At 44.9% G+C, this 12,083-nt stretch overlaps 1 protein-coding gene across 2 annotated transcripts in view; it reads right to left on the bottom strand.

Annotated features, from left to right (window-relative positions):
• Positions 1-11,787, bottom strand: part of LOC144499868 (cohesin subunit SA-2) — a 121,871-nt gene extending 110,084 nt beyond the window's left edge. For both annotated transcript variants that reach the window (XM_078222465.1, XM_078222466.1), the window contains exon 1: positions 11,707-11,787. The gene's annotated coding sequence lies outside the window, so the exon portion shown is untranslated. The remainder of the gene's footprint in view (positions 1-11,706) is intronic.
• Between the last annotated feature and the right edge of the window lie 296 nt (positions 11,788-12,083).

Below are 12,083 nucleotides of genomic sequence, written 5' to 3'. Positions count from 1 at the left end.
AAAGGATAGAAACTAGAAGCAGGAGTTGACCATTCAAGCCTTTCATTCATTTGATCATGGCTGATCATCAAATTCAATATCCTGATCCCGCCTTCCCCCCCCCCCCCCCCACACACCTCCCATCCTTTGATCCCTTTAGCCCCAAGAGCTATATCTAATTTCTTCCTGAAATCAGACAATGTTTTGGCCTCTTCTACTTTCTGTGGTAGTGAATTCCACACATTCACCATTCTCTGGGTGAAGAAATTTCTCCTCACCTCAGTTCTAAAAGGTTTACCCCCTTATCCTCAAACGATGACCCCTAGTTCAGGAACATCACGGAATCAAATCATGCAGTCATTACCACAATACTGTCTTTGGGAGTTTTCTGTGCAGAGACTGGTTCTCGGGTCTCCCTCATTACAACAGGGAACAAAACTTCAAACAAGTATTCAACTGGCGGCGAAGCACTTTGGAACATTCTGAGGTTGTGAACAGTGCTATATAAATGCAAGTCTTTTATTCCTAATCAAACCAAGACATCTGGCTAGCTTAGTGTGAATAATGGTGATTGCTCAATGTGTGATTCGTGGCAGGAAAACAAGAAAATTGGATTGGGACGTGCTGGCAAGTGAGTAAGAAAATCCATGGAAAATCTTAATGCTGTGATTTCAGAAGCAAGAAAGTAGGAGGAATAAGGCCCCATCCTGTCGACGGAGAGAATGACTGCTGGCACAAATGGATTGAGGAGTTTAACATCAGTCTTGACTATGGTCAACATTACAGTGTCCAGTAGCAATTCCAATCTGTGACGAGTTCTAATCTTGGGTCAATTAGCGGTAAGAGATCATTCAAACTCTTTTGCGAATGATAGAATTGTCTGAGGTGCTGGGTTGTTCTGTAACAAAGTCTTGTTGCCATCCTGCAGAAATATTTCAATCTGTTCACAGATTATCAAAGAATCTCTACAGTGCAGAAGGAGGCCCTTCAGCCCATCGAGTCTGCACTGACTCTCCATCTTACCCTGTCCTACCCAAGCAACCCCACATATTTACCCCACTAATCGTCCTAATTTACACGTCTTGGGAGACTAAGGGGCAATTTAGCATGGCCAATCCATCTGACCTGCACATCTTTGGACATTAAGGGGCAATTTAGCATGGCCAATCCATCTATCTGCACATCTTTGGATTGTGGGAAAAAAACAGAGCACCCGAAGGAAACCCACGCAGACACGGGGAGAATGTGCAAACTCCATCTAGACAGTGACCCAAGGCTGGAACCGAACCCAGGTCCCTGGCGCTGTGAAGCAGCAGTGCTAACTACTGCACCACCTTGGCCAATGTGAATGGAGGTGTCTGTGATCCACGTGAAGCAGCAACCAAATATGAAGTTACCATTAGCAGGTTTAAAGTGGCTTTCATCCCCAATTATATATTTTCATATGAATTTACTTGTTTGAAGATTTCCCACAGTGGCCAGCAATAGAGATTATTGGCCCAGCTGGAGGATAGAAGAAAATGATGATGGTCCGAGTCTTAAAAGTAAATGAGGACGGAAGGTGGAGAGGCTTCACAGCTTTTCTTCACTCCTATGTTCCTTGCTTTGTACCCTTGATTAGATTCACGCTGCTTTTCTTGAATTATGAACATTTACAATTGAAAAAAAACGACTGTACCATATTGCTTTGCAAACCCATTTTGGAAAGGGAGATTGGTCAGTCTGTATAACAAATGGTTGATTCACCGCCACCCATTTTGCGGCCCCCTCCAATGTGAATTTCACTTTCTTAAGACAAATTATACTCGTTAAATGCTGTAATCGACCAACCTCATGGAAGATAAGAGCATTGTTACATAACAAGCTGGTGGAAGGGTTTGGAAATAATGTTCATCAGTTAATCAGGCATGGTGCCACAGTGGTTAGCACTGCTGCCTCACAGTGCCAGGGACCTGGGTTCGATTCCAGCCCTGGGTCATTGTCTGTGCGGAATCTGTACGTTCGCCCCGCGTCTGCATGGGTTTCCTCCGGGCGCTCCAGTTTCCTCCCACATTCCAAAGATGTGCAGGTTAGGTGGATTGGCCATGCTAAATTGCCCCTTAGTGTCCCAAGATGTGTGGGTTAGGGAGAAAAGCGGGATAAATGTATGGGGTTACGGGGATAGGGTAGGGTTGGGTGAGTAAGATGCTCTATCGTCAATTGGTGCAGACTCGATGGGCTGAATGGCTTCCTTGTGCACTGTAGGGATTCTATGATAATATGCCTACAGCTCAGCATTTGATTTGATTTAATATTGTCACATGTATTAGAATACAGTGAAAAGTATTGTTTCTTCCATTCAAAAGACTGACAGCAGCAGGGAAGAAGCTGTTCTTGAGTCGGTTGGTTCATGATCTCAGACTTTTGTATCTTTTTCCCGATGGAAGAAGGTGGAAGAGAGAATGTCCAGAGTGTGTGGGGTCCTTAATTATGCTGGCTGCTTTCCCGAAGCAGCAGGAAGTGTAGACAGAGTCAATGGGTGGGAGGCTGGTTTGCGTGATGGACTGGGCTACATTCGCGACTCTTTGTAGTTCCTTGCAATCTTGGACAGAGCAGGAGCCATACCAAGCTGTGATACAACCAGAAAGAATGCTTTCTATGGTGCATCTGTAAACGTTGGTGAGAGTCGTAGCTGACATGCCAAATTTCCTTAGTCTTCTGAGAAAATAGAGGCGTTGGTGGACTTTCTTAACTATAGTGTCGGCATGGTGGACCAGGACAGGTTGTTGGTGATCTAGACACATAAAAACCTGCAGCTTTCGACCATTTCTACTTTGTCCCTATTGATGTAGACAGGGACATGTTCTCCACTGCGCTTCCTGACGTCGATGACAATCTCCTTCATTTTGTTGACATTGAGGGAGAGATTATTGTCATCGCACCGGATGTACAAGTGGGAATAGGTTCTGCACCTGGTACACCTTTGTGCTAATAAGTGACAGCTTAATTTAATTTTGCATTTGGGTTAAACTATAGAAGTGAGCAGGTAATTGATGAGTAGATGGTGACAAATGGCACTACCGATAACTCCTTCTGTCCCTTAACCGACAATTAGGAGGGCAGGAGGGTGATAATTCGTTGGGTCATATTCTTTGGTCAAGGGACTGAACCAGTCATGAACATTGTAGTCAGGATGTTTCCAGGGTCTACAGTCTTTGCTGTGTCCAGTACACTCAGCCACTTGTTAATGTTACTTGGAGTGAACTGAGTTGGCTGGACACTGCCATTTGGGATGGTGCTGGTTTTGGGAGTTTCAGTAGGATTGCCCAATGGAATCTTTTCCATTTCTTGCATCCAGATTGTTGAGGATGGGAATCTTCATCAAGACTCCTCCTGCTAATTGCTTGCTACCCACCAGCATTCTGGACTGAATGAGCTGATAAGTGGCAGGTAACATTTATTTTGCCTTTTGACATGTTCTTGGGATGCCAGTCCCAGGGAGGTTGTGGCCCAGTGATATTGTCACTGGACTAGGAATCCAGACACCCAGGGTAATCCACTTCGATAGCAATAATAGGAAGACAGATTATTACTTGAATGAGTGTAAGTTGAGAGAGGTGGATACTCAGTGAGACCTTGGTATCCTCGTGCATCAGTCGCTGAAAGTACGCACCAAGGTACAGCAGGCAGTAAAGAAGGCAAATGGTATGTTGGCCTTCATAGCAAGAGGATTTGAGTACAGGGATAGGGATGTTTTACTGCAATTGCATAAGGTGTTGGTGAGGCCACACCTGGAGTATTGTGTGCAGTTTTGGTGTCCTTATCTGAGGAAGGATGTCCTTGCTATAGAGGGGGTACAGCGAAGGTTTACCAGGCTGATTCCTGGGATGGCTGGTCTGTCATATGAGGAGAGATTAAGTCAGTTAGGGTTATATTCACTGGAATTTAGAAGAGTGAGAGGGGATCTCATAGAAACTTATAAAATTCTAACAGGGTTAGACAGGGTGGATTCAGAAAGAATGTTCCCAATGGGGAGGGGGGAGTCCAGAACCAGGAATCATAATTAGAGGATAATTATAGAATCCCTACAGTGCAGAAGGAGGCCATTCAGCCCATCGAGTCTGCACCGACTACAATCCCACCCAGGCTCTATCCCTTTAACCCCATGTATTTACTCTACTAGTCCCCCTGACACTATGGGGCAATTTACCTTGCCTAATCAACCTAACTCGCACATCTTTGGGCTGTGGGAGGAAATCAGAGCACCCGGAGGAAACCGGAGCACCCAGGGAGAATGTGCAAACTCCACACAGACAGACACCTGAGGCCGGAATTGAACCCAGGTCCCTGGTGCTGTGAGGCAGCAGTGCTAACCACTGTGCCATTTAGGACTGAGGTGAGGAGAAATCTCTTCACCCAGAGAGTGGTGAATCTGTGCAAAGCTCAACAGGCTAGCATTTTTGGGCAGGAAAGGTGGGGGATGCCTCCTTCACTGACCCCCTTTTCCGATCAGAGGCATCCCTAAGGCCTGTGTTCCGACCCCCTCTGACCTGTGCACCCCGATAACTCCCATCCCCCAAACTCATCTGTCATCCAGCAATGTAATGAATATACTACTGTACCCCTGAGAGTAAGTTTAAATGCCATGAATAATTCCATCAATGAAGGAAGGTTATCCACTTTGGTAGCAATAATAGGAAGACAGATTATTACTTGAATGGGTGTAAATTGAGAGAGGTGGATACTCAGCGAGACCTCAGAGACCTCATGCATCAGTCGCTGAAAGTAAGCACGCAGATACAGCAGGCAGTAAAGAAGGCAAATGGTATGTTGGCCTTCATAGCGAGAGGATTTGAGTATAGGGATAGGAATGTTTTACTGTAATTGTACAGGGCGTTGGTGAGGCCACATCTGGAATATTATGTACACTTTTGGTGTCCTTATCTGCGGAAGGATGTTCTTGCTATAGAGGGAGTACAGTGAAGGTTTACCAGGCTGATCCCTGGGATGGTAGGTCTGATATATGAGGAGAAACTAAATTGGTTAGTATTATATTCACTGGAGTTTAGAAGGTGAGAGAGGATCTCTTAGAAACTTCTAAAATTCTAACAGGGTTAAATGCAGAAATAATGTTCCCAATGGTGGGGGAGTCCAGAACTAGGGGTCACAGTTTGAGGACAAGGAGTAAACCTTATAGAACCGAGGTGAGGAGAAATTTCTTCACCCAGAGGGTGGTGAATGTATGGAATTCACTACCATAGAAAGTAGTTGAGACCAAAACGTTGTCTGATTTCAAGAAGAAATTAGATATAGCTCTTGGGCTAAAGGGGTCAAGGGATATGTGTGGAAGGTGGGATCAAGATATTGAATTTGATGATCAGTCATGACCAAAATGAAAGGTGGAGCAGGCTTGAAGGGCCGAATGGCCTTTTCCTGCTATTATTTTCTATGTTTCCATGTAATGCTTCAGGGACCTTGGTTTGAATCCCACCATGGCAGATGGTGGAATTTGAATTCAATATAATGACAGTGACCCAAGCCAGAGTCGAATACAGGTCTCTGGCGCTGTGAGGCAGCAGTGCTAACCATTGTGCCACCATGCCATTCCGTACGAAGATAGAACCAGCCGATGGTAAATGCCAAATAGCCTTACTCTTTTGGAGCTCCACTTGACTTGAGTCCAAAGTCCAAGGAACTACAAAAGATCGTGAATGTAGCCCAATCCATCAGGCAAACCAGCCTCCCATCCATTGACTCTGTCTACACTTCCCACTGCCTCGGCAAAGCAACCAGCATAATCAAGGCCCCCATGCACCCCATACATACCTTCTTCCATTGGGAAAAAGATATAAAAGTCTGAGGTCACATACCAACCGACTCAAGTACAGCCTGCTGCCATCAGACTTTTGAATGGATTTACCTTGCATTAAGTTGATCTTTCTCTACACCCTAGCTATGACCATAACACTACATTCTGCACTCTCTCGTTTCCTTCTCTATGAACGATATGTTTTGTCTGTAAAGCGTGCAAGAAACAGTACTTTTCACTGTATGCTAATACGTGATAATAATAAATCAAATCAAATCAAATCAAATCAAAGATACTAGATTTAAAGTCCTCCTTAAAAGAGGATTCTAACAGTCTTGAAATATGGAGACAGTCTGCTACCAAAGTCCTGCCAGAACTGATCAGAGCCAGAGATAGAAACAGCCATGTTCATTATCTAGTCCACAAGGAACAGGTAGTGAGCATATTGGGATTATATGTAATACAACATTAGTAATTGATTGCAGCTTGTCCCAGAGGCAATAAATGCTCACATAATGTAAAGCATTATGTCCTAAAGTGGTTGCCAGTCGCTGGGATGCATACCCACTGATGCGTCAAATTAGATCCCAGGTCGGATAACTCAACGGGCACTGCACGACAATTTGTGAAGCTGAAACCTGTAAATCTGGGGCAGGTTACAAGGTGTAGCCAAATGTATGTCGCACCTCAGCCCCCTCACAGTCGCTCCCTGGGGGTGTGGGGGGGTGGTTACCTGCTAGCTAACTAGGCTGAGTCTGCTAACTGGCAGCTAAGTGGGAGCTGAGACAGCTTAATGAATGTGGGCTGTGTGTTCTACTGCTGTCAAAAAGTAGGTTGATGACAAATATATAAAATTTGGTTAACAAGAAACAACAGACGGGTTCAAGTTTATAACTTGCCTAGTGAGTAATATCTGTGAAAAACAACTTATTTCAATTTTCTTTCCCCCAATGGCTATAAATCTTGGAACCACTTCATTTCTGACTCAAGGCCTGTGATACTGGATTTTCCTACAGTAACTAATTACGTAGACCAGACCAAGTAAGGACAGCAGATTTCCTTCCCTATAGGACATTAGTGAATCAGATAGGTTTTTACAACAATCGGCAATGGTTTCGGACTTTTAATTCCAGACTTTTTTTACTAAATTCAAATTTTGCCATTTTTCCTGGTCAGATTCGAACCCAGGTCCCCAGATCATCATGCTGGGTCTCTGGATCACTAATCCAGCAACAATATCACTAAGCCACTGCCTCAAGATGGTAGGGAAAGGAATTGTACAGAATCTAAGCTCTGAACGGCCTCCTAATTTCTCACCGTTAAAAAAATATTTCAACTCTGTCTTTCTCAAATCCCAAGTGGTCAACCTCACATGTTAGACTCCACCTGCCTTGCTTTAGCCAACTCATTTAGTCTGTCTATGTCCTTTTGGTAATTTCACACCCCCATCCATCCAATTTACCCCTAAGAAAATACCACCTACAAAGTAGGTGTGCTATCCATTCCTTCATCCATCTCATTGATATGGTGAAAAGCTGAGGTCCCAATACAGATTCCAGGAAAACATAACGTTCTACTGCCAGGGGGATGTCAGGGGAGGTGGGGTGTGTTTGGAGATAAGAACCAGGGGAAGAGCTATGTCCTTTAAATGTGGGGCCATGATGAGCACCTGGGGAAAGTACATTACAAAGGCAGACTTTGTTGATAGCAGGCATTGCCAAGGCATTGTCTTGTGGTGCAGTGTGTAGCATCCCTGCCTCTGAGCCAGAAGCTTCGGGATTGAATCCTTCTCTGAGGTTTGATGACCAAGGAAGGTGCATTCATAACACGGTCAAATTGGTTGAGTGTCAACCTGCAAATCCTTCCAAAGATGCCAATGGCTGGAGGTAAGAGCGGGAGAGACTCCTGGTCAGCCAAGCTTGGTGGTGCCCCCCAAGCTATAAGCCCCTATTGACAGACTAGTGACCTGTTCCGGGAATTACTAACTACGGAAGCAGACAGAAGTCTGCCTTAGTGCCCCACTAGGTGCAGGAAGAGAATTGAAATGGCGTCCCAAGGAATGGGTTTTCCAGAATACAGGTGGCACCCACAGGGAAAACCAAACTTGGAGAATAGGCCTCGAAGGGCAAAGGACACGATCAAGCATTACAGTTTATTTTGCTTTCTCAATATTGCAGGCTGCTCATTTCCCGCATGCATTTCTTGTCCACTGTGATAACCCCCACAAGGTCCATGGGGAAACACTGATGGATCTCCAAGTGGAGCTTGTTGAGTATGAGTTCCCCTGGTAACAGGTAGTGGGCTGCCCAACTAGAACTCATTACCTGAGCTTTTTATAAGACAGGCCCAGGACTGGGCCTGCTGAATGGTAGTCCCAGGCAGGGACGAGTGTGTATACACCATGGTAGTGGTTTTACTTTGCATTCTGTAAATAAACTATGCTCCTTTCCAGTCGGGCTTCCTGAGTCATTACACCCATCACATTGGGAGCTTACCACACTGGGGAGCATCTGAAAAATTATTGTTGCACACCGTCCATTTACATCTCCAGAATCTCTTCAGCCTTTTTGCCAACCTGTTTGCCACCTACTTAGTTCCCTTTTATAATTTTGTCAAGTCGATTATAATAAAAATGTTTTCAAATTCTCTGTATAATTGTGTTCACAGGCCATTCACAGAATCAGATAATTATACTTTAAAGGAGGAAGCCATTTGGCCCATCATGCTTTTTGTTAGCTCTCTATGGAAGAGCTATTCACACAGTCCCATTCCAATTTCGCTGCATCCTTTTAGTTATTTCATTTTTCAACAAGATGGGAAAAGTAGAGATGGGAATTCTCACCCAAAAATAGATGATCACTGGAAGGAAGGCTTTGTCAGACTAAGTAATAATAATACTAGGGCGGCAAGGTGGCACAGTGGTTAGTCCTGCTGTCTCATAGCGCCAAGGACCCAGGTTCGATTCCTGGCTTGGGTCACTGTCTGTGTGGAGTTTGCACGTTCTCCCTGTGTCTGCGTGGGTTTCCTTCGGGTGCTCTGGTTTCCTCCCACAGTCCAAAGATGTGCGGGTTAGGTGGATTGGCCATGCTAAATTGCCCCTTAGTGTCAGGGGAACTAGTTAGGGTAAATGCATTGGGTTGTGGGGATAGGGCCTGTGTGGGATTGTGGACGGTGCAGACTCAATGGGCCGAATGGCCTCCTTCTGCACCGTAGGATTCTATGATTCTAAGTATTTGCTAGAATGCCAAGGTGAAGTGTCAGTACGCAATGGAAGTGTGTTTTACAAATAAACAAAACTGTAAAAGTTTGTTCAAAAAAAGTATGAATTAACTGAAACACTGTTTTGTCTGTCAAGGTTACCGAAGTTTCTGAATCATTATCTGGGATTCACTAAAAGGCGGCATATCTATGAAGAAATAAAAACTGATTGGGTAAGTGACTTTGTTTCATATTCTCTGATGATAAAGGGTCACAATCTGCCGTTCTTAAAGTTTATTTATTTATTAGTCACAAGTAGGCTTACATTAACGCTACAATGAAGTAACTGTGAAAATCCCCTGGTCGCCACACTCTGGTGCCTGTTCGGGTACACTGAGGGAGAATTCAGCATGGCCAATTCACCTAACCTGCACGTCTTTCGGACTGTGGGAAGAAACCGGAGCACCCGGAGGAAACCCACATAGACACGGGGAGAACGTGCAGACTCTGCACAGACAGTGACCCAAGCCGGGAATCGAACTCATGTCCCTGGTGCTGTGAGGCAGCAGTGCTAACCACTGTGCCAATGCCCTCCTTCCAATAGTGACTGACCCCGCTACAGGTTTGGGATTTTCCTATTCTGATTTCAGATTTCCAGCGTTTTGAAGTTTTTCCATTTTTTTTAATCCTTCCTCTTCCTTATCATTCATTCCGGGGGTTTGGGCATCACTGGCTCACCTGGGATTTTATTGCTCATCCCTAATTGCCCTATCCATTATTTTTCGACAATGATTCTGAACGCAGTATTTTTTTTTGTCTTCTGCCAGCCCATTCAGCCACAGGAACCTAGCCCAAAACAAGAAGTCATAAAAATAATATAGTCACTTGTAAATGTGATATGGAATTCAGGTGAAATGTCTTTGGCCCAGAGAGTGGTTACAGTGATGAACTTAATCATTTCCAATATACAATTTTTCTTCCTAATAAGTTGTAAACAAAAGGAAATCAGGGATAATTCTTGGGTTTTGGATTGCAGGGGGATCTAATGTGAGAATGTTTATGGAGAAAATGCACCTACTCAGTTCCCTCACCCCAGTAATTACACATGCAGCATTTTCTGCACCCTCATCCTCTCACTCTGCCCACTGACACCAAACACTACCACAAAAATACATTCATCGACTTCAGGAAATGTTGTGGAGGACATGCCCCTGTCTACGTCAAAGATAATGAAGTGTAAATGGTCGAAAGTTTCAAGTTTCTAGGTGTCCAAATCACCAGGAACCTGTCCTGGTCCCTCCACTCTGATGCTATAGTTTTTGAAGTACCCCAGTCCAATGCCGGCATCTCTACATCATAGTTTCTGAAGCCCACCAATGCCTCTTTTTCTCAAAAGGCTAAGGAAATTTGGCATGTCTGCTACCACTCTCACCAACTTTTACAGATGCACCATAGAAAGCTTCCTTTCTGGATGTCTCACAGCTTGGTATGGCTCCTGCTCTGACCAAGACTGCAAGAAACTACAAGCAGTTGTGAACGTAGCCCAGTCAATCATGCAAACCAGCCTTCCATCCACTGACTTTGTCTACACTTCCCGCTGCCTCGGTAAAGCAGCCAGAATAATCAAGGATCCCATGCACCCCGGACATCCTCTCTTCCACCTTCTTCCATTGGGAAAATGATTCAAAAGTCCGAAAACACATACCAACTGACTCAAGAACATCTTCCCTGCCACCATCAGACTTTTGAATAGACCTACCATATATTAAGCTGATCTTTCTCCACACCCTAACTATGACTGTAACACTCCATTCTGCACCCTCTCCTTCCCGTCTCCCCTATGTGCTCTATGAATGGTATACTTTGTCTGTATAGCTCACAAAAAACAAGACTTTTCACTGTATCCCAATACATGGGACAATAATAAATCAACCAGTTACTATGACTCGTCCATCCCCTTGTTGAGTGGCGAGATAAAATAAGTTGGAAGGAGGCTTACGTGGAGCATTAACACTGGGACAGATTTCAATGATGTGGAAATGCCGGCGTTGGACTGGGGTAAACACAGTAAGGAGTCTAACAACACCAGGTCAAAGTCCAACAGGTTTATTTGGTAGCAAACGCCACTAGCTTTCGGAGCACTGCTCCTTCGTCAGGTGAGTGGGAGTTCTGTGATACCAAATAAACCTGTTGGACTTTAACCTGGTGTTGTTAGACTCCTTACAGATTTCAATAACATGTCATTTCAGATATCAGCAATTTTGCTACACGAGGAAAGCCGACCTCAATATCAAACACCCATAGTCACCCAGCCCAACACAAAGTATCCAGACCGCAACAGTGACAAGTGGGAACAGAAATTGGCAACTTTTTCAGGGAACCCCCCTGACCCTGCCAGTCAATCTAACTTGCTCACTTGCCCCACGTCCACTCTCATTGGCTGGAACTGTGTGCCGGCTGATTGTTGCTTTGCGGCAGCGCGCCTTCTGATTGCTCCGCCCGCCTGTCAATCAGAACCAGCAGGTTAGGTATCCTCCTCCTGCCCCGCACTATGTCCGGATGTATCCATTTCACATGAAGCAGGAGTCTGGCCCTATGTCTGCGGAAATACACACACACTCACACACAGACAATAGGTGTGTTAGGGATGCAAATTGTGCCAGGACGATGAAGGCAATGTTGCACAGACACGGCCTCATTGCAATCGCACCAATGCAAAACAAAATAAGTCTCATTACTACCGTTTAGGAATGCCTTTGTCGATGCCTCAATGCCCACTTCTTCTGTCCTGCTTTGCTGCTGCTGGCGGATGGACTGTCACTGCCATCTGGTGGCCTTGCACCAAGCAAAGAAAGGCTTTTCCCAACGACGTTTCCGCAACGGTGTCGCCCTCTGCTGTAAAACTTCATCAGTCTTGCCGCTGCCAGCAATTTTGTATGCTGTTAAAAACCCAGCAAAATTCCGAAATGAAAATAAAGCTGCTTGCAAAATAAAGAGTGTTACAGTTTCAGGAAAGGCTTGCATTCATATAGCGCCTTTCACAACCTCAGGACGTCCCAAAACACAGAAACTCGGAGCAGGAGTAAATTAAGTTGATTTATTAGCGCCACAAGTAGGC

This window comes from Mustelus asterias, chromosome 10 (genome assembly GCF_964213995.1).
Source record: "Mustelus asterias chromosome 10, sMusAst1.hap1.1, whole genome shotgun sequence".
Taxonomy (NCBI): domain Eukaryota; kingdom Metazoa; phylum Chordata; class Chondrichthyes; order Carcharhiniformes; family Triakidae; genus Mustelus; species Mustelus asterias.
The sequence above is the reverse complement of the archived record's forward strand: the minus strand, read 5'-3'. Positions and strand labels throughout refer to the sequence as shown.